Raw genomic sequence first — 9,980 nt, forward strand, 5'->3', positions numbered from 1 at the left:
TCTCTCTTTTGCACCCAAATTGTTAGTACCATTTCAGTGCAGTTGCTCTTTTGGTGCTAACAAGTAGACGTGACAACATAACTGCGCTTTGTTGAAGGCTATATAATCGCCATGAATATCGGGGATCCCCTTGGTGACAGATTCTGGCTCAGTCCGAAAAAAGGTAAGTCACGTTTTGCTAAACCGACATTCTGTTGTACTAACGTTAAATGAATGATGTGCCAATCGGATATTTCGAGGTTGCGAGGGTTAATTGAAGATTTTTTTTTTTTTTTTGTAACGAGTCAACATCTGTTGAAAGTCGGAATGTAGTGCTTGCTGATTTGCTGCTACTATTTTATATACATTTTAAACATTGCGGCTTAAACTACTGTGCAGATTATTATATTTTTTGTGGCGGGAAACATATTTTATCCAGCAACAGTAGACCAACCAAATTATTTAGTACTTTACAGAGGTCAAGGTACATTATATGATTACCGTAAATTCCGGACTATAAGCCGCTACTTTTTTCCCAAATGTTCAGCCCTGCGGCTTATACCAGCTCAATAGCCTAGATGGTAGTGTGCCCGCTTTGAGACTGGGAGGTCGCTGGTTCGCGCCTCGGCCGAGTCATACCTAATTGGTATAATGGCGGCGCCCTCTGTTGGCTGCATCGGCTCGCTACAACGGGTCAGGTGTATCGACATTTCGTTCTGTGTACATTGTTACAAAGAATGACAATACAAAGGAAATTATTATTATTATTATTTAGTGAAGCGGCCAATTAATGGAATTTTTCTAACGGCCACCAGCGGCGCTGGAGTATAAAGATAAGATTAAGACCAGTAGAATGTGTGCGCCAAGAAAAACTGCAACCTCTAAGTTTAAGCATACATCATCTGTAGAGTCATGGTATGTTCCGATATTGAGGAAGATGCCCTTGGTGGCGATAGTTATGAGAAGGAAGTTGCCGACGATGTACCGTGAATTTCACAATTACGTGATGCTTATTTTTAACAGACACGTTTGATATATTGTGAGCGTGATCCTAACTAGCGTGTTGGTCTTTTCAAAGGCACGGTTTGGGATGAAAGTTATATTATTATTATTATTAAAGCTTTGAAAACTCTCTCGGTGTACCGTCTTTCTTCGTAAATATGTGTAACCATGTATAATATGTATTTGCAACTGTATATTTTTGTAATGTATTTATTTTAGAGATTTATTCTGTTATGTGTTCTACGGACGAATTAAAAAGAAGGGGCGGAGCAAACGCGGGCTGATGGGAAATGAGGTAAAGCTGAGTTACCGGTAGATCTGTCTGTTGTCGCAGCGGACAATATTGGATATATATTTTTCCCACCCTTAACATTGGAAATATACATTTTTTTTCATTTGATTACTTTCAACGAGACCCGGACTTTACAAGTCTGCATCATACCTTAATTACGTGTATCATTTTCCATTCATGATGCCGACTCTGGTTCCAGGATTGTGTACTAAGAGCATTCGGAATAAGAGCTTGCTCTGTCCACTCCACGCATCGGCCCGGTATTGCAGTACCTCCGGGAACGGTGCATTCGCAATGATCGCAACAAGGCTTTAGGGCTAGGACCTTAGCTTAGCCTTTTGGCTGAGAGTAAGTGTCCCGGCTCCTAGGCTTTGTAGCGTATAATGAACTGACCGATAACGGATAATGGATAATGAATAACGAAGATAGATCAATAACCCTTAAAAACCCCAAAACCCCATTCGCAATGATCGCGGCAAGGCTTTAGGGCTAGGACCTTAGCTTGGCCTTTTGGCTGAGAGTAAGTGTCCCGGCTCCTAGGCTTTGTAGCGTATTATGAACTGACCGATAACGGATAATGGATAATGAATAACGAAGATAGATCAATAACCCATAAACCCCCCCCCCCCCCCCCCCCACTCCACGCATCGGCCCGGTATTGCAGTACCTCCGGGAACGGTGCAATCGCAATGATCGCAGCAAGGCTTTAGGGCTAGGACCTTAGCTTGGCCTTTTGGCTGAGAGTAAGTGTCCCGGCTCCTAGGTTTTGTAGCGTATTATGAACTGCCCGATAACGGATAATGGATAATGAATAACGAAGATAGAACAATAACCCTTAAAAACCCCTGTGGATCCGATTGTGGTTATGAGAATTATGGCGACCCCACTGTGGATCCGATTGTGGTTCTAAGATTGTGCACCATCTCCTTCACGTCCAGAAATTTCTGGCCGTGAGCTTGTTCTGGCCATGATCTTTGATTTTTGCAATTTGGAGATGGAATAAGAGCTTGCTCTGTCCACTCCACGTATCGGCCCGGTATTGCACTACCTCCGGGAACGGTGCATTCGCAAGGATCGCAGCAAGGCTTTAGGGCTAGGACCTTAGCTTGGCCTTTTGGCTGAGAGTAAGTGTCCCGGCTCCTAGGCTTTGTAGCGTATTATGAACTGACCGATAACGGATAATGGATAATGAATAACGAAGATAGAACAATAACCCTTAAAAACCCCATAAAGAGCAAAGGCAGAATGTCACACTTTCACTTTACCTCCAGAAACCTTGTTAGAATATGATATGGTGAAATTGTGAATGTGTTTAATTGCTGTTAAAAGTGTTGATAAAAATTGTTCAAACCTCATATTGTTAGAATATGATATAATGAAATTGTGAATGTGTTTAATTGCTGTTAAAAGTGTCAATAAAATTGTTCAAACCAAAAAGAAGATACAATTGTGGAACTCACAACCTATCCTGGTATAAACATAAAATTGTGTCATGAGCACAATGTGGGCGCAAGTACAAAAGTGGCAAATCACCTAAAAAGTTATGGGTGCGACTTATAATCAGGTGCGCTCTATAGTCCGGAATTTACGGTAATCACAACACCCATTATTGCAAACCAGTCAACTTTACTAACCCTTATCAACAGAAAAGCCTAATGTGCAGCATTTAAGTTAAAATTGATCACTGTGGCAGGTGAAGAGGGCAATCGAGCTGCCGCTTGTAAAGTGTTGAGAGCTGTGTATACATATAATATTTAACAGAAGCAAAAGGTGGGATTTGACGGAACTTTATTCCATATTTACTAGGTACTACATTATTCGTTGTAAACGCTTATGTTCTCTTTCTGTATCATCTGAGTCATTTTCAGGTCACTGGAGTTTCCTTTAATCCTCGCGGAAAGATGACAAGCAAATGCAATTAGGTCCGTTACCACAAAAAACACCAATAACAACAGCACAAAAACCACATATGTGTTGCAACCTGGCACTATATATGGGCCCTGGCGCTTTCTTCTAGAAATATGCCGTGCATATTTTGACTTCGGAGCAAGGCAAATATTTAGGCATCACTCTGTAGATTTTCCTTAGTTGACGGCATCAACACGCCAAATATGCTTCATTATTATCCTCGCATGATTGCTTCAGGGAGAGCTTGAAGGATTTAAAGTCTTTCTGAGTGCTTCTGCTTATTTTGGTGACTGCAAGCATCACACATTGACCTCACTTTTTCCACTCTGGAAAAGGTAAAATCATGTGATCTTGTCCTTTCTAGTTTGAAAACACACACACTAATTGATATTTTTGCTGTTCAACATGTTGGGAATATTCCAAGTACTGTCTTATCTTCTATAAATACATGTATATCTCAGATATTTACTTTTCTGTAAATCACAACCCACACAATAATCATTGTACAGACTTTCACTAAAACACTTTATTGCAGACAGTTTTGAACATTTTAAGGATCATATTTTGTATTTTTAAACATATATTCAACAGCAAATAAAACTGTTGACTTCTTTTCTTTTTAGACTTTTTTTTACAAACTAAAAAGAATGATTAAACTGAACAAATATATCTAATATGACAAATTATTTTGATAAATAATTTCCCATTTTTCCTGAAACATCAATCTTGTAATTGTATTTTAAACATATGTTTTACAGTAAGTAAAAACATTTTATTTTAATAAGAAAGCTTTTTTGTCCTTTTACACTGTTTATGCAGACTAAAATAAATAATTCAACTGAGCAAATTCATCCTATGTGACAAATAGCTCATTAGATCATTGATCATTAATTTACTTAAATCTTTTTTTTTTAAATAATTTTCAAGCTTTTCTAATTCTAACAATCAGGCACTTTTTGGGGGGACTAAAATGATAAAATTATGCTTAAAATAAATAGAGCAGTCTAATGTATCAGAAGATCTGTTTATTTATTCATCAGTCTATCTACTATTTCTGTCTATCCGTCCATCCGTCTGTCTGTCTATGAATCCACCTGTCCGTGAGTCCATCATTTTTTTTTACAAAACAAGAAAGAAAATACTTAGAATAAAAATAAATACTTTTTATTTTATTGAAATAAAAAATATACCATATTTTCACGATTATAAGGCACACCTAAAAGTTGTTATTTTTTCAAAAGCTGACCATGCGCCTTATAATACAGTCCGCCTTTTATATGGGTCAATATTGAGTCTCAAGGTCTCCTAACTAAGGCAAGCAGCTGCCGACTAGATTTGCCCCCGTAGGCGAAGTAGTCCGCAGTGTATGCTGGGATATTTATATATATATATATATATATATATGTATATATATATATATATATATATATATATATCAATTAAACAATTTCAGAGTTATTATCTTTTAACATTAGTTAACCAACGTGTAAAGGGCAATACTATTGTGCAAGGGCATAGCTCTGCCATCCCACCCTCCCAAGCAGCATCCTCCAGTCCTCTGTGTGGGTCCTCTCCCTTTTTTCTTCTACTTTCCACAACCAGGCCGTTGCTGCCGGGACCCCCACAGTGTAGCTCCGGTTACCCCTCCGGGTGGGCGCAGACGATTCTTCTTTATGGCTGCGTCCTAGACCCGCTGCTCGCAGATTGTATGGTATCTGCAGCCATTTGGCTCCAGCACCCCCCGCGACCCTACTGAGGATAAGTGGTGCAGATAATGGATGGATGGATTTACTACACTCACGGATGTAAGAGGACCACGGTTGCGTATTATTTTTATTGAACGTGATGGCTGCAAGACGACTTGGTGTTGTACTTTTGGTTATTTTCTAGTGCGCAATGTTTTAAAATACCTTATCTTTGAAAAAAAAAAAGCAAATTATGATTCATCCGAACTTTCACTTACAAATAGAACAACAACAAAAACGCAGGGACGAGCATGACATCACTCTCCACCAGTCCTCCCACCCCCAACTCTTTCTATTTAATGTGTTCCACTCCCGAACAGCTTTGGTACAATTAAGATAATGTCAAGATAAAGTGGTAGGAAAAAAAACATAAGGTCTATTTTAACTCAGTTGGGTATTGTAACACATACTTAAAATATTCAACTTTCACCCTTTTTTTAATTTTTTTCAAAAATGGATGCACCCCACCTTTGAAGAGTGACACGAAACAATGTATGCCTCCCACGTGAATTACATTGTCACAGCTTAACTGACTAATGTCACACTGCATCAAATCAGTTCACAGCTGTATGAGCATGATGTGCTCTGTCTCCAACCTTATATTATGTGCCATGCAAATTAGTCAAGACAAATCAATTTGGGCCATTCAGAACACGATTAATGGTTGAAAAACTACGAGAGATGTGTTTTTGGCACCTGAAAAAAAAAAAGAAAACACATTGGAGGTGATTCTCGCAACGCTCACTTTCACTCGGACGGAATTGGTGCATTATGTGGCTGTGACCAATTAAACCAGGACCTTTTTAACCCAAATACATTTTCTCAAAAGGTCTAGGGTTTTTCTGCTGATGAAAGCTGCTAACCAGACTTTGGCTAAAGTTGTACATGCTGACACTACCGTTTTAATTTTTAAAGTCGTATTTTTTGTGTGATATTCAGGCAGTTCCTCCCTGAAGTCAATGTGCTGGTGCTAAGCTAAACTCGAATGAAAAAAGTTTGGGCACGACTGATTATTTTCAAGATTTGGCCTTATAAAACAATGGATGAACAGATCAGCAATTTCAGTTTAATTTTTCTCACAGCAAAGACAGTGATATTTAAGAAGGGTAATGGATTTTAAGGGATTTACAGAAAGTCTACAATAATTGGTTGGTTGGTTGGTCGGTTGGTCGGATCCCTTAATCACTAGGGTCGTAGAGGCACAATTTCTTGTGGTGTGTGTTGGGAAAGTACAGCCTGGTGGAGCCCATCCCTCTACAGGCAGGCAGTTGCAGAAATTTGGGCAGCTGAACAGAAAAATGTTTAGTAGATCCTCTTTTTGCAGGGATAACGCTTTGTATTACGTCCAATGGGAGTCTGGATTCTGGTTGAAGCTTTGTTTGACCATTCTTATTTAGAATATCCATCCAGTTGAGCCAGGTTTGATGGTTTCCAACCATGAACAGCTCACTTTAAATCACACCACAGAAGTTTCCAAAGCATTGAGGTCTGCGGACTGAGATGGCCATTCCAGAACATTGCCTTACTAGAATTTGAGCAGTATTTAGGTTTGTTTTCTTTTTCAAGTAAATAGCCCCGCTGCAGCTTCCACTTTGTCTCTTTTTATTGAACATTGTTCGTTTGTATGTGCTGTTACTAAATTTGGAATACATGCAACTTTCAACTTTAGCAAGAATTCCCGTACCTGCACTGGCCACACGGCCCAACACCATGAAGAAACCACAACCCAATTTTACTCTTGGTAGCAAGTGTTTATCTTGGAATATTGTGTTCTTCCACCATGTATACTGCCACTTGGTATGTCCAAACAACTCAATTTTAATTTTATGATTTTGCTTTAGGTAGGCTGTTGACTGATTTGTGATTCAGAATGTAAAATCTCGAGTTTTTTTCATACTAATGTATGTCGGGCAAGAGTTCAATATATCATTATTTTTAATTTACCTTGCCAAATATGCAACTGTGAAATGTTTGTTTCTTCATAATTCCCATTATCTCGTTTTTTTGTCACTCTCCTTTCCATTGAAATCTAAAATGCCACAATATGTACCCATATAAGGGTCAGAGAAAGACTGTGGAGCGCAGCAGCTATAATAAGTTTAAAATTTAGTAGACACTCAAAATAAGGAGATAAGACATCAATATATTTTGAACGGGAGAGAACTCAGACTACAGATAAGAAATCCCAAATAGTTCTGAAGGCCCTCCCCTGAGCCACTTCTTTATAAAAAAAAATCTGAAGAAAATGGGTGCTTTTTGTCACTTTGAGTCTCCGTAGTTTGTGTTTTTTTCTTGCACCTGATATAGGTTGCACAGCACAATTGCTGTTAAGTCTATAGTCCAGTAAACACTCAAAATAAAGAGAGAATACATCAATTGATTTTTCATTTGCAAGGAAAAGAGGGGAGCACGCAGACCTTAGATAAGAAATTCCAACCTGTTCTAAAGCATTCCCCTGGGCCTTTTCTCTATATTAATTCCCCTTGATTATAAAAGCAGATCAAACCTAAAGGGTGTGGTTATCAAAGAACAGTAACATTATTGGCCAATAGTAACAATTATGTAAGCAGTGCATGATAGTCAAAATAACAAAAACAGTGCATAATAATCGTTTAAATAATCAGCTGGCATCAAAACAAATCTAATGTCAGGTGTCCAATATTAAAAATAGAATACACTAATCAAGCCTCAAGCAATATTATTGTATTATACCCAGAAACTGAACTCAAAATGCAACAAACCTAGGTTTTGTGCATTTTTTAATCTCTCATCATGATTTTAGGAATTTTAAACACTTATCCTTGTCTGTTGATTTATGATCATTTAATAAATGAATCACTTAAAATTAGCATCAAGTAGTACATCCTGACTCCAGCATACCTTCTGAAGTTACAAAGATTGTTTAGTCATTGCTATATATATAAATGGCTAGACACACGGTGGGTGGACTGCATATGGCTCAATTGCCTGCTTATACTAAACAAAATGCAAGTGTATTAAATTGAACACATTAGAGTTGATGAAACAGTAGTAAAATGTAGTACTTTCATACGGGTCCAATACAGTAACGTACTAAATGATTTTGTAGTTTGATCAAATGTCACAATTGACTTTAAAATAAAGTTTTGAATACGGCAAATAAGATCCAATACCCAGTTTAAAAGAAAAGTGAATGTTAGAGTATATGTAATACATTATACTGGCATACTCATTCATCCTCATCTAAGTTTAGAAGATTCCTGGTCTGTAGGTGTTGGAACCTTATCATGCCTTAGCTCTGTCATGGGGCACAGCTGTCAATTCTGAGGGGTCAAACTCCCAACTATAACCTGCAAGCTAGCCAAAACTTTAAAAAGTTGTTATCTCAAAAAAGTTGACCTTTGCATTGTGCCAAGCCTCTGACCTGTTTCTTAGTGTTCAGCTACATTTTACCACATATAAATCAAAATTGTAACCAAACAACCAATAACAGCTGTTGAAACATATTATATGTACTAAAAAAAGCTTTAGATGGCCATACCTAGCATCAAAATAGACACATTATGTTGCTCATAATCAGCTAGTCGCCAGCTAGCATTTTTTTTTGTTTAATAAATAGGGCTGTCTGCAAAAAACAGATTTTTCCGTTGCTAAATGTTTCAAGAACTCATGTAGAAAACCACAAATCAATTGACAAAATAAGCGGTAATAGCTTTTAGCTGATGTATTGCTACTAATGATGCTACAGCAGGGGTCGGGAACCTTTTTGACTCAAAGAGCCATAAAAGCAAAAAATATTAATTTTATTTTGGGAAAGAGCCACACCATATATTATGAGACAAATTTACTAAATTGCTAAACCCGCGCCCCAGACAAAAGCTTAGTCTTCAGCACATTTATTTTTGATGATTTGATAAAAATTATGAAAAGAGAATAATGCCAGAGCCCCTGTCCCAAATTCAACACAGACCACTTTAAACTTGTCTCTTTCTTGCAATTACTCAAGATCGGTTAAACTCCTTTTGACCCTTTTTTTCATACATATTGGTTTCAAAACCAGATGCAAGCATTTATTTTGTAAAAACGTCACAACATTCTGAGAATAGGGAGCCTTATGTGCTTACCTTTGGCGAGAGATGGGAGGGAATGCTTGTACTTTTTGCATAGCTCCACCCATCTCTCCCACTCACCCAATCAAATGACTAAGTTCTCTTCCGGTGTTTTGGCGTATTTACAGTTCTGTGGATTCATCATAAAGTATCTGAACACTGAACACAGATTATATAGTGAACTTTTAAATAAAGGATTCTTTAGCGTTGTACAGCCAAAACGAGTTTTTTTCCCCCCTTTTTTTTGTGTGACACCTTGACTGTAAATTGTAGTGAAAAACGTGCCCTATATATACTGCGAAGTGTTTCCTTCACGTGTACCTGAATAGGATAAACAGTCCCGGTTTTGAACAAGATGGAGAAATTTTGCATGCAATCAAATTGGTCTCTGAGCCACAGATACTCATAGAAAGAGCCATATATGGCTCGCGAGCCATAGGTTCCCGACCCCTGTGCTACAGTATCACTTCAAGGACGCAGTCACAAATAAAGGAAGGCTGCTTGATCGAAATATCGATAATATACTGACATGCCTGTCTGTTTCCTTTGTTTTATTTTTGAACAGTGGAACAAGGCTGGCTAGACATGTTTTCATTTGTTGATGTTAAGTTGTTGTCACAACTAGGGGAGGACGGATCGATCCAATTAGATATTATCGATACTGAGCAAGTACTTGGAGCGGATGGATACTATTCTCCTCGGATCAATACTGTCTTACCATTCAACTAGCACAATAATCATCCAGTTAGTAAATTGTAAAAATAAACTAACATTATAACTTTGGTATATGATCAATCGTCTTTACACTTTATTTGTATTGCTGAATTTATTTTGGAAATATTGTGCAATAGAAGATATTTGAGTTGTCATGTTGATATTGTTATACATTATTGGTATTTTATTATGTTTTTAAAATGGGTTTGGCTTGTTTGATTTTGAACTTCTGAAACAGTCGTAATCGAACCA

The 9,980-nt window shown here is 37.8% G+C and overlaps 1 pseudogene; it reads left to right on the top strand.

Annotated features, from left to right (window-relative positions):
• The first annotated feature begins 2,194 nt into the window (after positions 1-2,194).
• Positions 2,195-2,343, top strand: LOC148371843 (U2 spliceosomal RNA; annotated as a pseudogene).
• Positions 2,344-9,980: the final 7,637 nt, after the last annotated feature.

Source organism: Urocampus carinirostris, chromosome 2 (assembly GCF_059441175.1).
Source record: "Urocampus carinirostris isolate Australia breed hairy pipefish chromosome 2, RoL_Ucar_1.0, whole genome shotgun sequence".
Lineage (NCBI taxonomy): Eukaryota > Metazoa > Chordata > Actinopteri > Syngnathiformes > Syngnathidae > Urocampus > Urocampus carinirostris.